Source organism: Dioscorea cayenensis, chromosome 9, assembly GCF_009730915.1.
Source record: "Dioscorea cayenensis subsp. rotundata cultivar TDr96_F1 chromosome 9, TDr96_F1_v2_PseudoChromosome.rev07_lg8_w22 25.fasta, whole genome shotgun sequence".
NCBI lineage: Eukaryota > Viridiplantae > Streptophyta > Magnoliopsida > Dioscoreales > Dioscoreaceae > Dioscorea > Dioscorea cayenensis.
Genome location: NC_052479.1, coordinates 9,573,676 through 9,589,889, shown reverse-complemented (window position 1 = coordinate 9,589,889; position 16,214 = coordinate 9,573,676). Strand labels below are relative to the sequence as shown.

Sequence of the window (16,214 nt, the reverse complement as noted above, 5' to 3'; positions counted from 1 at the left end):
TAGGCCTAGGCTCACCCAAGCCTAGCTTTTGGAAGAAAGTATATGGCATGACGTTGATACTTGCCCCTGAATCTGCCAATGCCATTTCCTCACCTAAGTTGCCGATGTTACACGGAATAATGAAGCTTCCCGGGTCTTTCTTCTTATTCGGCATGTTCTTTTGTAACACAGCCGAGCATGAAGCATCAAGTACTGCTGAAGCACTCTCCTCCAATTTTCTCTTGTTGGTCAATAGGTCTTTCAGGAACTTTGCATACTTAGGCATTTGAGCCAAAGCCTCAACAAAATAAATGTTGATGTGGAGTTGCTTGAACAAACTCAGGAACTTCTTATACTGGTCATCCCCTTGGTCGTTCTTCAATCTAGAGGGATAAGGGATTCTTGGCTTGAAAGGTGGGGGTGCCACCTCTTTCTCTTTATTTGCTCCTTTCTCAACCTCGACGACCTCGGGTGCATGTTCTTTCGGCTTCTCACTTGGAAGCCTCCCTTCCACCTCAAGACCGCTTCTCAAAGCGATCGCCTTCACATGTTCTCTCGGGTTGGTTTCCATGTTGCTTGGTAAACTTCCATGTGGCCTTTCGGAAAGAGATTTCGCAATTTGCCCCACTTGATTTTCAAGGTTGTGCAAGGAGGCGGTCTGATTGCGAAGTGTAGCCTCGATTGATTCAAACCTTGTATTTGCCGATTGAACAAATCTAGCCAAGTGCTTCTCCAAATCCGTCATTTGGGTTTCCAAGCCTGAAATTCTGTTTTCCACTTGAGGGGCTTGTTGTTGTTGTTGTTGGAACCCCGATGGCCCCATGGTCTTCTGTGGTCCTTGATTGCTCCATGAAAAGTTGGGATGATTCTTCCAACCTGAATTGTAGGTGTTGCTGTATGGATTCCCTTGAGGTCTCATTCCATTACCTACAATGTCAACATTCTCAACTGAAGAAACATCACCTATGACCGTTGGGCAATTGGAAGGAGCATGTCCTCCACCACAACAGGCACAATTTGTCACGGCCGCAACTCTATTCGAAGCTATAAGATCTAGCTTCTTACTCAAACTCTCCACTTGGGCTGCCAATGAACTTACCGCATCAATTTCATGGAGACCGACCACCTTTTTCTTCTCTCTAGTGTTCCACTGGTAGCTATTTAACCCCATTTCCTCATTCAATTGACGAGCCTCGTCGGGGGTCTTGCTACCTAAGGTACCTCCTGCCGCCACATCCAAGAGTTGCCTTGTACTCGGATTCAAACCATTGTAGAAGGTTTGAACAATCATCCACTACGGGAATCCGTGTTGCGGACACTTGCGCAGGAGTTCCTTGAACCTTTCCCATGTCTCAAATAGAGACTCCAATTCCAACTGCATAAAGGATGAGATCTCATTCCTAAGCTTTGTTGATTTTCCGGGAGGGAAATAACGGGCTAGAAAAGCTTCTACCATCTCCTCCCATGTAGTGATTGATGCCCTAGGTAATGAGTGTAGCCACTGCTTTGCTTTCCCCTTTAAGGAAAATGGGAAGGCTCTCAATTTGATGGCATCATCCGTCACACCATTTATCTTAAGCATGTCACACACCTCCAGGAAGCTCTCTATGTGACTATTTGGATCCTCATCGGCCAAACCGTTGAATTGTGCGGACTGCTGCAGCATATGGATGAATGCCGGCTTTAGCTCAAAATTCTGAGTTGTAATTGGGGGATGCACAATACTCGATTGTGCCCCCAACACTGAAGGTCTGGCATAATCGGATAGTGTCCGTTGTTGCTCATTTTATTCTGCCATGTTGTCAGATCCTTCTACTTCCAAATCAGTTGGATTAGGCTGTTCTTGTACAGGTTCTTTCCCTTTCCTTCGAAGTGTACGTTCAAGCTCAAGGTCTCATTCAATCAATATTGATGGATTCCCTCAGGTCATAACCTGGAGCTATACCAAAAGTAAAGAAAAAGAAAATCAGAATGATGATAGAATAAGAAGATATGAAATAGAATGAAGGGTAAATATCTAAGAAAACAAAGTGCAAAGTATCTCTAAACGCCTACTCCCCGGCAACGGCGCCAAAAACTTGACAAGTTCCCCTTGCTTATATCCCGCAAGTGCACGGGCTTGTCGAAGTAATAATCCCGGGTGAGTGGGGTCGAATCCACAGGGAGTAGGGAGTGAAATTACTTAATTTGATTCTTAGCTATGTGGAAGATCAATTGTTATAGGTGTGAAATTGATTCAATTCTCAACAATAAAATCAACAAGTGAAAGAGCAAAAGTAAGAAGAGGATAAGGCAATCGATAAAGATGGGGTACTCGGATAATGCTTCACCTAGGATAATCGCTTCAAGTGCAAGAACCCTCTATTATACTTCCTAATCAATGCAATGGTGAGTCGTGGAAATCCTTACATACATAGTCCCAAATCTAAGGTCAACTATGCCTAACTCTATACATGTCCCGGAGGAGAAATCGAACAATCTCAACACCTCGCACTCGCATAGAGTTGCAATGAACTCTAGAGATTCCAAGTGATAAATCTCTTCCTAAATATAGATCTAACCGTTTGGTCCAGGCGGAAGGTCCCTAGCCACAATTAAGCCGTAGATACTAAGATCCTCTCAACGCTTCACTCCATTGCACGCGCAACTAGGCCCCAGCGGAGGTTCATCCCTTAGACCACTCACTCTATTATGGTCGCAAAGAACTCAAGGAACGGAGGTAGAATCTATCACGCCGGAGGAGAAAGGGGACGCTCCTGTACCTCTCGACTCACCCTCTCAACCCTCTCCAACCTAGCTTTGTCTAACGCTCGTGGTGTGTCACTCACTCACAAGGTTACCAACAAGAACTCTCAACCCTAGTGTCACTCTAGGGAAAATGTTCATACAATCAAGCATTCAAGGTTGGAACTCACAATAAACATCAATTTATTGAAAGCATAATAAAGAAGTTCAATGAAACGAATACATCCTAGGGTTCACAATCATCCAAGTACCCACTAGGGGTTTAGCTCTCCATGGAGCTTAATACAATCAAAGAAATCGAATGTAAAAGCAATGAATCCATAAAGAAACCCCCTCGATGGTCGTGTCGATGGTCTTGTGGAGAGTCCTCTACTCATCGTCCAAAGATTCCTTCGTCCGGTATAGGATACGCCTCGATCGAAGCTCCCCTACCAACCTTCTTCCTAATGGAATCACGATGTCGGAGCCGTAGAACTTCTCCAAAACCTTGGCCAATACCCCTCGAAACCCTAGCCGAAGTCCTCTCACAAGTTGGGGAAAAGATGGAGAAAAGAATACCAAAATCGGGGCTGAAATCGGCTTTAAATAGGGCTGGAATCGGGCGACTGCACGGGCGTGTATGATGTCACACGCCCCTGTGGAATTTCCACACGGGCGTGGATAATTTCCACATGCCCGTGTGGATTCTCGCTTCTCCGATTTCGCCGGGGCTGCCATGATTTGCTACAATGTTTTTGTCAGTAGTAACTCGCTACATGATTATGCCGGAAATACTCTCGAATTCCATACTTCCATTGGGGTAACACAAACGGGCACACGTTTACATCGTGAATCACTTGCCTCTTCAATGATGTGCACGCTGGTGGATCTCTTGTTCTTATATGCATAAATCGAATGTTCGAGTGTGACCGCCTTTTGTGCCCCTCCAAATGAATGTGCTCACTCAAATACGAGGAGGTTGGCACACACTCTAGCATCTCACACCGACCTATGTCTTCGCGCTTTGAACCGTAGCAAGATCTCCTCCAAAATAGGTGCATTATGATCCACATTGGCCTATTTCCTTCATACTCGGCCTCACAACCCTACCCGTATAAAAAGTAACATAAAAAACACATATTAATGTAAAAACCTGAGAAAAGTAATGCTCAACATAAGGAATGAACGCTTCGCATTCATATCGCACAAGCACTTATCAAACTCCCCCACACTTAAGCTTTTGCTTGTCCTCAAGCAAACATTAAAACATTCTGTGCATTGATGAAGATAATATTGAAAGTGCTTGGCCTTAGGTTCACCAAGGTATACAAAGAAATTATTCTACAAGTAAGGAAAATTTCAACACTAAATACGAAAAATCAATGCTCTAGCTAAAAACTTGAATCAAAAAGGACAACAAACCCGAATTTCGTGTATGTGTGTGAACTCACTCAAAACAACCCAAGGTATACTCCTCAAAGTTCTAAGTACAAGGGACTTATTTATCTACAAAAGTGACAAAAATTTAAAAGATGGTAGTATCTTCACACATCCTCTAAGGTAGCCCTTTCCAAAGAGGCCGCTAAGGTGGCTTTCACACTTTCGAGGTGGTAGCTCTTTCTACCCGAGTGGTAGCTTTCACTCATCCTATGAGATAGCTCTTTCTCTCATTAGGGCATAACTCGTATCCGACTTGTGAGAGTAGCTTCATACTTCATAGGTGGTAGCTCTTTCCACCCAAGAAACACAAATAAACAATAAAACTATTTTGTTCCTTCTTTTCATTTTCAAATTTTTTTTTTTTGAGTTTAGCACAAGAAAAATAAACCTAACTAGTCCCTTTAACATCGAACATGAGTTTCCAATAGAGTTGAAAGAGTGAGTAGTGCACTAAGTGTAAATCGGGCAAAAATTCCTAAAAATTCAAGCAAGAACTAGAGTATGAAAACATTCAATGTTAACAATTCTCCTAGACTTAAGAATACAATCATTGCAACTACGGTGAACCGCCATTGGCTATGTGAGCATATATCAATCAAGAACAATAGAAAAGATGTGCGCATTATGAAACTCCCCCCCACACTTAAGTTGTACATTGTCCTCAATGTACACATGCAAGCTCACTCAAAATATATCATTCCAAAAATAGATGTGGGAGAAGCAATCAAAATAATACTCCCCTGACTCCTAGTGTTGCGTTTGATGAAGCTAATTCATTGGGAGTAGTGTTCCAACGGGTTGTGAAGCTCGCACGGCCAAGTGCCAAAGCACCTTAGTCGTACCCATGACTAAGTTTCAATTTCCAAGAAGACAAGACCATCTGCTACATCGGTCAAATACAAAATTTTGTGATTCATCATTACAAATGCATCAAACCAAACACTGGATTTGACTCTTCTAAATTTTAAAATACAAGGATTTGTAAATACAAATCCACTGCATTTTCAACTACATCTAACCAAACTCCCCCTAAAGTACATATTAGACAGTCCTTGTTTCTGTCTACTCCTTTTGTGAAGAACTGCTCCTCAAGTGTGCATCGCTCCTTTTTACGTTTGAACTCTATGGCCTCACCATCACAACGTAGGCACAATATCAATGCTACATCCTCTGGCCTGAATTGCAATGACTTTCTCCTAGCTTGAACATTTTCGTTCTTTCATCGAATACTTGCATTAACCCGTCCAATATAATTCGCTCTTGTGTTATAGGCTCCAAGTCCATAAAATGACTAAATGGAGTCATTTGAAGGATATCCCAATGTTTGTGGGGCATCTTCTCCCTTAGTTCTGTGAGGGTTGACATGAGTGGTGCTAAGTAACATCGGCCATTCAACAAATTTCCAGAATCTCTTGCCATAGTCCTCTTAACTGCACAAACAAAGGATTTCCTTATAGTCAGGAGATGAACAATTCTACAAAAGGTTCCAATAAAATACTAAAAGTAAACAAAAACTCTTGTACATATACTAATATACTAAGTAAGCCTTCAAATTTTGTTGATACCATACAACAACACAATAATATTTGCTTCATATGTTATAACTACATATACTCATGTGAAACTGAACAGGATTATGAATTACATCATTTCAAGTATATGTTTTCTAGGGAAAATTTCGAATATCACTTCAAGCACAATATGAATTCCTTTGAGCCTTGGTGTTATACTAAAATATATTAAACAATGAAACAATTGAACTTTGCACAATGATCTTAGATGTGTACAACATTGCCATTTTGACTCCTCATGACTAAAAAAGAAAATAACAACAACATTGTCATTTTGACTAATTCTTGCAGAATTTGAACACAAACTACATGAACATGAAAAGTACATTATTATCTTTTCTTAACTTTTACTGGAATTAGGGCACAACAACACCATTTTGCACAGATTGGACATGCTTTGGGGAAAAAGTGGGTGTCGACCGGCCCTAGATGTCACAAGGCCTTCATACCTGTGAATTGCTTCTTCCTTGCCTTTCCTTTCTTCGCTCTGGCCCTTACTTCTGCTCCGGCCCCTTCTTCCACGCTTAAAATCTTCGAGCACCCACAGAACAAACAACACCAACGTCACTCATCTTCTCTTCTTTTCGCCTTATATCTTCTCACGAGATTGACCACACCGGCGTGCAAACCATCTCTGGCTAGCAAGAAGGAACTCAGTTAAAGAGAAGAGGAGCGATATCTCTTTCTATTCTCGAATGACGAACTGATTTGACATCATCTATTATTTCATTAATTTTTAATGTTGTTTGAATTCTTATAAGGGTATTGTTGTTAATTCCCATCAAATTTAACCCCGTGAACAAGCCGTTGGACTCAAAATTCCACTTTTCAAAAAGCAGAGATTTTATAGGGATATGTAAAACTCAAGGGATCTTTTGCTCAGGTGGAAAAGGTAGGGGGATCATTTAAACAATTTCTCATTTTTATATTTAAATTTTTTTTTGTATGATTTTAATAAAATATTACAATTTATTTTTTTGTAATTTATTAATTTTTTTAATATATTAAGCCATGTCAACAGGATATAATGGAGAAACTGATGGCCACTTGGTAGGGCAACTTGACTTGCCTAATTGAAAAAAATAGAAGCATTAAATTAGTAACGTTTGTAATAGAGGGACCAAAAGGGTGCAGTGACTACAACAGAGGGATTAACTCATGGATTTTATAGTAACACTTGACCATCTACATGTGAGCACATCCCAATTTTTTTAATAAAAATTGAGAGCAACTCGTCAAGGGGAATCCTTCGCCATCTGCATGAGTGCACATCCCTTTACTTTCAAGGACACTATGATGTAGATATGTTTTTTAAAACACCGTACATGTGATGATAGGAATGTGACTTGAAAGAATAATATTAACCAAATGGAAGTTGAATTCCACTTACCAAATTACTAAAATTTATACGGTTAGGTTAACATTATGTTTTTTTTTCAACCCATGTGCATGGAGACCTGTATAGTTGTTTATAAGAACATTTTCCTAAAGAAGATTATCAATTGTGGGGCAACAAAACCATAAGCGCTTACTAGTTAATGTCAAGAGCACATCCCCAAGGTGAACAGCCTCCTTAACCATCTATATGGGAAATTGCTATAAGCCGGGTGAAGTGGATCTCTATTTTTTTACAAGTAGAACATAACACATAATGTCATTTAGTGTTGTGTTTGGTTGTTGTTTAGATCTGAAAATACTTCTTGCCCATACTGGCTCAGACTAAGAAATAAATGGATGTGTGAAAAAAATGAGAATAGTTTTTATTTTGTTAAGGTTGTGCCACACATGTCGCAACACATTATTACAATTCATGTTACCCTCAATATGCAATGGACATAATTGATGCTCAACTTTGTGAAATTCCGTCCTCCTTCCTCTTCAATGGAGATTTATTCTTGTGGACATCGTCAATCTAGGATAATAGCAAACATATCTCACTAGGACAGGACTGCACTCTCCGGAGTGCTTACCTCTGGTCACACCCCATCTCTATAGGAACATCAGTAACCTCATCGACAGGTCTAGATGTAATTTCTATATTTGTTAGTTGACCGTTGTAGCCCTTTCGAGCGATGCCAGGCCATTAAGAAACCTTATAGCTTTCTGGCCATTGTAGCAAATAAGTGCTTGTGTATTAGTAATACGAAGTATTCTTTTCTTACGATGAGCATTACTTTTCTCAGATTTTATCGCTAATACATTTTTATTTATGTTTTTTTGTGCATGTAGGGTTGTAGAGACAAGTATAGAAGATAGAAACCAAAGTAGTTTGTGGTTGCAATTTGTTGATGAAATCTTGAAGTAAACACATGAGAAGACACAAGTCATGCTCAAAGGCATGTGAGTGTGTGCTAATCTCCATTGTGCTCAAGTGAATATCCAATCGGAGAAGCACAAAGGTAGTCACACTCATGTGTTCTGACTTGTGCAAAGCTAGCAAGATTGTCTTCAAATGTGTGATTATTTGAAGATGCAACGCGATCTACGACATAGACATGTGATCATTTATATTGCCTCGATGAAAAGTGTGGAATAGTGAGTATTTTGGTAGAGTACTGTAGTAAATTAATATAGCAAATTACTATTCACAGGCCGCCTAAAATCCATTTCCTGCGGATTCACAGGGGCGTGTCGAAATTCCACACGCCCATGTGGATGCTTGATTCCAGACCTATTTAAGTCACGATTTTAGCTAAATTTCAAAATTTTTTCCCCATCTTTTGGCTATATTTTCTCCACCTTTAAAGGCGCTAGTGGGTAGGGTTTGGAGAGGCTTTGGCAAGGCTTTTGGAGAGGTTCACAGCCTTCGACACCACATTTCCTTCAAAAGAGAGTTATTGGGGGAGCTTTCGTCGGCACCAATCCGGCGAGTTGTGCCCTTGGCTTGATGAGGGGACCTTTGGAGGAAACGCAACCACTCCACAAGACCATCGACATGAAGACCAAGGGGGTTTTATTCATGGATTGAATATCTTTACTTTTGATTTCATTATTGATTATATTGTGCTCCATGGAGAGCTAAACCCCTAGTGGGTACCTAGACTTGTAAACCCTAGGATGTCATTGTTTCTTTGACCTTTTATTATACTTCATTAATTGATGTTTTAATTGAGTTCCAATCTTGAATGCTTGTTGAGTTGATTTTCCCTTAGAGTGGCACTAGGATTGAGAATCCATTTTTGTAATCCTTGTGGATGAGTGACACACCATGAGGGTTAGACAATGCTAGATTGAAGAGGGTTGAGAGGGTGAGTCGAGAGGTAGCGGAGCATCCCCTTTCCCCTCTGGTGTAATTTATCCTACATCCACGTTCCAAGAGTTCTTTGTGGTTATAATAGAGTGAAGTGCCAAGAGACGAACTGCGATGGGGCTTAGTTGCACGAGCAATAGAGTGAAGCATTGAAGTAATCCTTAATATCTGGGGCTTAATTGTGACTAGGGGTCTTTCGCCTGTATCAAAGGGTTAGATCTATATTACGGAATAGGGTTTATCACTTGGAATCCCAAGAGCCTAAAGCAACCTAGCATAGTGTGAGATGTCGATAATGAGAGATTTCTCCACCGGGGTATAGTGTAGGGTTAGTCATGGTTGACCTTAAGTTTTGAGACCGTGTGTTTAAGGATCTCCACAAACATTAGACATTAGTTAGGGAACATAATGATTGGTCTTGCATTTGAAACAATAGAACTAGGGTGAGCAATGTCCGGGGTACCCCATTTATTGTCGATTGCCTCTCCTACCTTTTATTTGTGCCTCCTTCTTGTTTTCTTATTTTTATTTGCATTAATTTGTTTTCACATCACTTTCGACTCATCTTCTTTCTAGTTAAGTAGTAATCTTTGTGTTTCTAATCACTATTCCCTGTGGATTCGACTACCCACTCACCGGGGTATTATTACTTCGACAAACCCGTACACTTGTGGTACACACACACAAAGGGGTGTGTCAAGTTTTTGGCGCCGTTGCCAGGGAGTAGGCATTTTGAAAACACTTTTCTCTTTGCTATTTTAGCTATTCATCATTCATTCTATTTTACACTTTCTTATTCTTCCATTGTTCTAATTTGCTTTTCTTTCTTTGATTCTAGGAAAATGATCAACATACACGAATTAGTTTATACAATCATAGGAATGGTTGAAGATATAAAACAGAAAGTTTATTTGTTTGCAATACAGTCCACTTCCTGTTGTTTTGTACAAGAGCAATTCACTATCAACCACCCTCTGGAAGGAGCCGTTGTTGATTACATTGATGAAATTCAGGATCAGAGTTGTGAATTAGATAATGTGCTGGATCAGTTTGAAAAGTCGGCACTGACCTCTATGAGCTATTATTTGGAAGAAAGTTTGGAGAGGGTCCTTACCAAGTTCGACTCTTCCTATCAAGAACAAAGTTGTAAACTTTTCTCATTGGGCGTGTCAAACTTGGTACAGGGAGTTTGTGAGATAGAGGATGTGGTTATTGTGGAAGAGAAGTCGGATCGCGTAATCGAGCAGGGGAAGAGAATGATCTTGAGCAAGGTTCTGCAAAGTTTGAGGAAATTGATAGATTGAAGGAAAGCAGATTGCGACCATCTATTAAGGAACCACCAGAGTTAGAGCTTAAAAACATTTTCCAAAGACATTTGGAATATACTTTTCTAATGGAAGGATCAAAGCTCCCGGTGATTGTAGCTTCAAATCTCTCTCAGAGCCGTAGGACAAGCTTGTAAGCATTCTAGAGGAGCATAAATCTACCATTGCTTGGAAGATCTCTGACATAAAAGGCATAAATCCATCCTTTTGCACTCATAAAATTTTAGTGGAGGACAATTATAAATCTGTGATTCAACCTCAAAGAAGATTGAACTCAAACATGAAGGAAGTCGTCAAGGCAGAGGTGGTGAAACTTTTGGATGCGGGAATCATTTATCCTATCTCTGACAGTGCATGGGTAAGCCCAACTCAAGTAGTTCCGAAGAAGGGAAGAATAACAGTTGTGAGAAATGAGAGGAATGAATTAATTCCAACCAGAACGGTTACAGGTTGGCGCATCTGCATTGTCTACAGAAGGCTGAATGATGCAACTCAAAAGGATCATTTTCTATTGTCATTTATTGATCAGATGTTGGAGCATTTGGCAGAACATCAGTTTTATTGTTTCCTTGATGGTATGTCAGGGTATTTCCAAATTTTCATAGCTCTAGAAGATCAAGAGAAGACAACGTTTACTTGTCCCTACGGGACTTTTGCCGACAAAAGTAATGCCTTTTGGGTTGTGTAACGCACCAGCAACATTCCAGCATTGCATGACTGCCATCTTTGATGATCTCCTAGAGGACATCATGGAGGTATTCATTGATGATTTTTCGGTATTTGGGGACTCCTTCGACATTTTCCTGAAGAATTTGGAGAGATTGTTAGTTAGATGTGAAGACACAAATCTTGTTCATAATTGGGAGAAGTGCTTCTTTATGGTCCTAGAAGGTATTGTCCTTGGGCATAAGATTTCCCAAGTGGACATGGAGATAGACAAGGCAAAGATTGAAGTTATAGAAAAATTTTCCCCACCCACAACTGTGAAAGGAGTTCGTAGTTTCTTGGGGCACGCGGATTTTTACAGGAGTTTTATCAAGGACTTTTCAAAAATTACCCAACTATTGACAAAACTCCTTGAAAAAGATGATCCCTTTGATTTCGGAGATGAGTGCTTCATCGCATTCAATTTGTTAAAGGAAAAATTAGTGCAAGCACCCATCTTGGTCACACCAGATTGGAATGAACCTTTCGAGCTTATGTGTGATGCAAGTGATTATGCTGTTGGAGCAATGTTGAGACAGAGGAAAGGCAAACAATTTCAATCGATTTATTATGCTAGCAAAACTCTCACGAGTGCTCAAGAAAACTATACAACTATAGAAAAAGAATTTTTAGCAGTGGTGTTTGCTTTCGACAAGTTCAGGCCATAATCACTTGCATCACACATATGCTGTTGGAGCAATGTTGAGACAGAGGAAAGGCAAACAATTTCAATCGGGGAGAGTACTTAAACAGAGCCTCACTTTCTAACAAAATAAGTTCTTTAGTGACCTAAAAAATTACTTTTGGGATGATCCATATTTGTTTCGTATTTGTGCATATCATGTGGTTCGAAGATGTGTATCAAGGGAGGAAGGTTAGAACATTCTTGCACATTGTTACTCCGGGCCAGTTGGGGGGCACTATGCTTCAAGTAGAACTGCTGAAAAAGTTTTGGCCGCCAGATTCTATTGGCCGACTTTATTTCATAATACACATCAGTTTGTTCTTCGATGTGATAATTGTCAGATGGCAGGAAACCTATCGCGAAGGGATGAGATGCCTTAGAATCCGATGCAATTTTGTGAGGTGTTTGATGTATGGGGTATTAATTTCATGGGACCATTTCCAAAATCTAATGGGAATCAATACATCCTGGTAGTAGTTGACTATGTCTCTAAATGGGTGAAGGCTCAAGCTCTGTCTACTAATGATGCTAGAACTGTGGTTAAATTTCTTAAGAGGTTGTTCACTTAATCTGGAACCCTACGAATTATCATCAGTGATCGAGGAACCCATTTCTATAACACTCAACTTGACAAAGTGTTGAAGCGCTATGGAGTGCATCATCGCCTTGCTACCCTTTACCATCTGCAGACAAGTGGCCAAGTGCAGGTCACTAATAGAGAGCTTAAGAAAATCCTAACAAAGTCTGTGGAACAAGGAAAGGGAGATTGGTCAGAACGCTTGGATGACACACTTTGGGCTCATAGAACTGCATATAAAACTCCAATAGGGACTACTCCCTATAACTTAGTGTATGGTAAGTCATGTCATTTGCCATAGAGCTTGAGCATAAAGTCTATTGGGCCATCAAGGCCATGAACTTTGACTTGAGAAAATTGGGGGAACAAAGAATGCTCCAGCTCATTAAGTTGGATAAATGGAGGATAAAAGAATATGAGAATGCAAGGATTTACAAGGAAAGAATTTGGAAGTGGCATGATAAGCATATCAAAAATCCGAAAGAATTCAAGGTTGGCGATAAAGTTTTATTGTTTAATTCTCACTTAAGACTATTCTCGGGGAAGCTTAAGTCCCGATGGTTTAGACCACACACCATAGCTGAAGTATCATCCCATGGGGCTATTGAAATTACTCATCCAGAGAAGGGCATTTTCAAGTTAAACAGACATCGACTTAAACCATATCATGGTGTAGAGGTCAGTAATGATGACAAGAAAGTATTCTTTCTCCGTGAGCCCCCATGAGATAAGGTCAGGTACGTCAAGCTAGGTGACGTTAAACAAGCTCTTCTTGGGAGGCAACCCAAGTCTTTACTGTTTTTCTAGGTTTTGGTTAGTGTTTGCATGTATAAGAGCTTAAGTGGTGGTGTCTTGATCTTTTTACATTCTATCGTTGTGATTTCCTTGTGGATTATTGATGTTTATGTGTTCTTAATTGTGTGTGGCGAGGTATCTTGGTTTTTTGAGTGTGTTTTTCATGTTTCTCTGGTTACTTTTGCATAATATAGGCAGGCTTTGAATACGCGTAAATGTGCCAAAATTTTCTACGAAGTCTATAATTTTTTCTAAGTTTTCCAGAAAAATTCCACACGGGCGTATGTTTTCGTTTAGAGCTCTATCCCGAGAAGACACAGGGGCATGTGTCCGCCTCGTGTCCCGACCTTGGAACTAGACATGGGCATGGGTAATTTCCACACGCCTGCAGGATTTCTGAGAGAGTTCTCCTTCATTTTTGAGAAGACACGCGTGGCGTGTGAATGCCCCTATGAAAAGCCCTGTGAAGATCCACGCCCGTGTGGAATTTCCACACGGGCGTGTGAAACACTTAGAAGAATTTCTTGTGTGGACAGAGAGACCACAGGGACGTTTGGATGTCCTTGTGGGTCGGGCACACAGGTATGGGTAATTTCCACACGCCTGTGTAGATACATTCAGAAGTGAGAGATACTATCCCGAGAGCACACAGGGTATGTGTCTGTCCCTGTGAGCTCTGCTGGGGAGTTACACGGGCGTGGGTAATTTCCACACACCTGTGTGAATACACAGATAGTGAACAGGTGCGATGTTTTCTTTATAAAACACTCGCATTCGTTCATTCTTTAACTCCCAAACACTCAAATGACGCCTCTCTTCACTCTCCCGACCCCTCACCGTCCATTTATAGTGTTCTAGGGTTGTTTACCGGCATTATCCAAGGTTTTTCATCCTCATTTCGTCGGTAAGCCCTCTTTCTCTATTTTCTTTTGACATACTTGATTTTATGCGATTAAACTAGTAAATGTGCTTCATTTACATGTTAATGGGTTGGTTCATGCCTTGGAGTAAGTTTAGAAATGAATTTGTTGCACTTTTCGTGGATTTTTGCATAGTGGCTGTGCGGTTTTCACGCCCCGTGATCCACACGGGCTTGTGAAATTTCCACACGACCGTGTAGATTTCTGCAACATTATTTTGTGAGTGTTTTTGATCAATTTTCTTTTCAAATCTTGTAGACATGGCCCCCAGGACAAAGAAGCAAGCTAGTAAGCATCCCAGAGAGCATTCCCCTGAGCCGGATCACATGGAATTTGCTATTCCCAAGCACCAAGCTCAGTTTGGACGCCTTTCAAAGCTGAAGTTCAGCCAATCCCATGTTCCTGACATTAGCGCACTCTGAGAGATTTAGTTAGCAGAGGATATAGCTGATAAGGTTGAGGAGTTATTATTAGTGGGCAGTTGGTACAGATTATTGACTATTCGTGATCCTGCCATCCGTATGCTGACATTAGAGGTGCTCGCCTCATTTGAATTTAACCGCTCCTATTCAAGTTTCGATAGCATCGATGCCATTTAGTTTAGACCCTTCGGACAATATCACAGTATGAGCCTGGGGTGTCTAAGTCCACATGTGTCTCCTGGCCGAGTTATAGATATATTCAAGCCATTCTGAGCAGATCAACGAACGGTCGTGGTGACAGCACCAGTGTGCTAAGCCAACAGGAGTTGTTATATTTATATTCTATGGTACAGATCACATTGATCCACCTTGGACACATCTTGGCAGAGTATTTACAACATCAGGGACAGTATGCCAGGATCAGTGTCCTCTTCTCCGGTCCCTACATCACCAGGCTCATCATCAAGATGGGTCTACTAGACACTATTAGATGGACCGAGAAGATGATCGTACTTGCTCTCCTGGGTATAGAGACGATGTGACTGATGGAGATGGTACGTAGGTATCCGCTGGGAGTTTATGTACTGATTACACCCGCTCTAGAGATAGCCGAGTGAGGTAGTAATGCTCTAGAGGGGTCTTAGCCTGTTCCCGAGCCATAGGAGGAGCAGATGGATATAAAGACACCTCTCCCAGCACAAGAGGCACCTCCGGTGCACATTTTCTCTCCACCTCGAGCCATGATCATTTTGAGAGGTTTAAGAGTGTTGTGGGTGTGTTAGAGAGTGACCTGGCTGAGGTTCGCGTGATATAGGCCACGAACCATTTTGAGGTGATGTCTCATCTCGACATTTTACAGCAGTTATTAGAGCGAGATACAACTTCACCATTTATCATGAGGCCAAGAGATCCACCGACCCCTCAGGCTTCACCAGCACCATCATCACCAGTTCCCGCAATGCCGATTGATCCACCGAAAGATAGACTACTTCACCGACAGCGAAGCAATGAGCTCGAGCATAACACCGACGCTTGAGGCGTCTTTACTTTATTTGTTTTTGTGTTTGCGCATTTCATTTCAGTATTTTATTTTGGACTTAAACTACTCAGAAAGGATCTTCCTTCTAAGTCTATCTTTTATTTTTGTTGTCTCGAGTTGTATTTCATTGCTTTATCTTTATATACTCGAGTTTATTTTATTTTATTTTTTAGCTTCACTGAATCCCCCTTGTGTATATGTGCAAATGGTCTTGTGAGTATATAATTTGATGACTAGTCATAGACACAGTCAATGTGATTTTTACATGGCCGTGTGTGCTCCACAACCCATTGGAACTCAACTCTTAAGCAATATAGCTCCATCAAACATACCATTAGGAGTTCAGGGGAGCATTGTTTCAATTGCTCACCTTCACATATGATTTTGAATGTTATAATTTTTATTGTGCTTGCATGCGTACATTGAGGGCAATGTACATCTTAAGTGTGAGGGGAGTTCACATTATACATGTTCTTTACACAAGTTTTGTTAAAAATGCTCACATAGCCAATGGCAGTTCACCTTAGTTGCAATGGTTGTATTCTTAAGTTTAGAAGAATTTTTAACATTGAATGTTCTCATGCTTTAGTTTTTACTTGAATTTCTAGGAATTTTTGCCTGATCGACACTTATTGCACTACTCGCTCATAAAACCTTGTGGAAACTCAAGTTTGATGTTTAAGGGAATCGTTAGTTTTGTTTCCTGTGTTAATTTTGTGAAAAAAAATGGTTGAATGAAAAGAAAAAAAAAAGAAAAAATATATGATTGTTTCGGTTATGCA

General features: G+C 40.7%; 1 non-coding gene across 1 annotated transcript; it reads left to right on the top strand.

Annotated features, from left to right (window-relative positions):
* The first annotated feature begins 1,280 nt into the window (after positions 1–1,280).
* LOC120269533 lies at positions 1,281–1,387 on the top strand. The gene has a single exon (XR_005539184.1). It is a non-coding gene; the product is annotated as a small nucleolar RNA R71 (small nucleolar RNA).
* Positions 1,388–16,214: the final 14,827 nt, after the last annotated feature.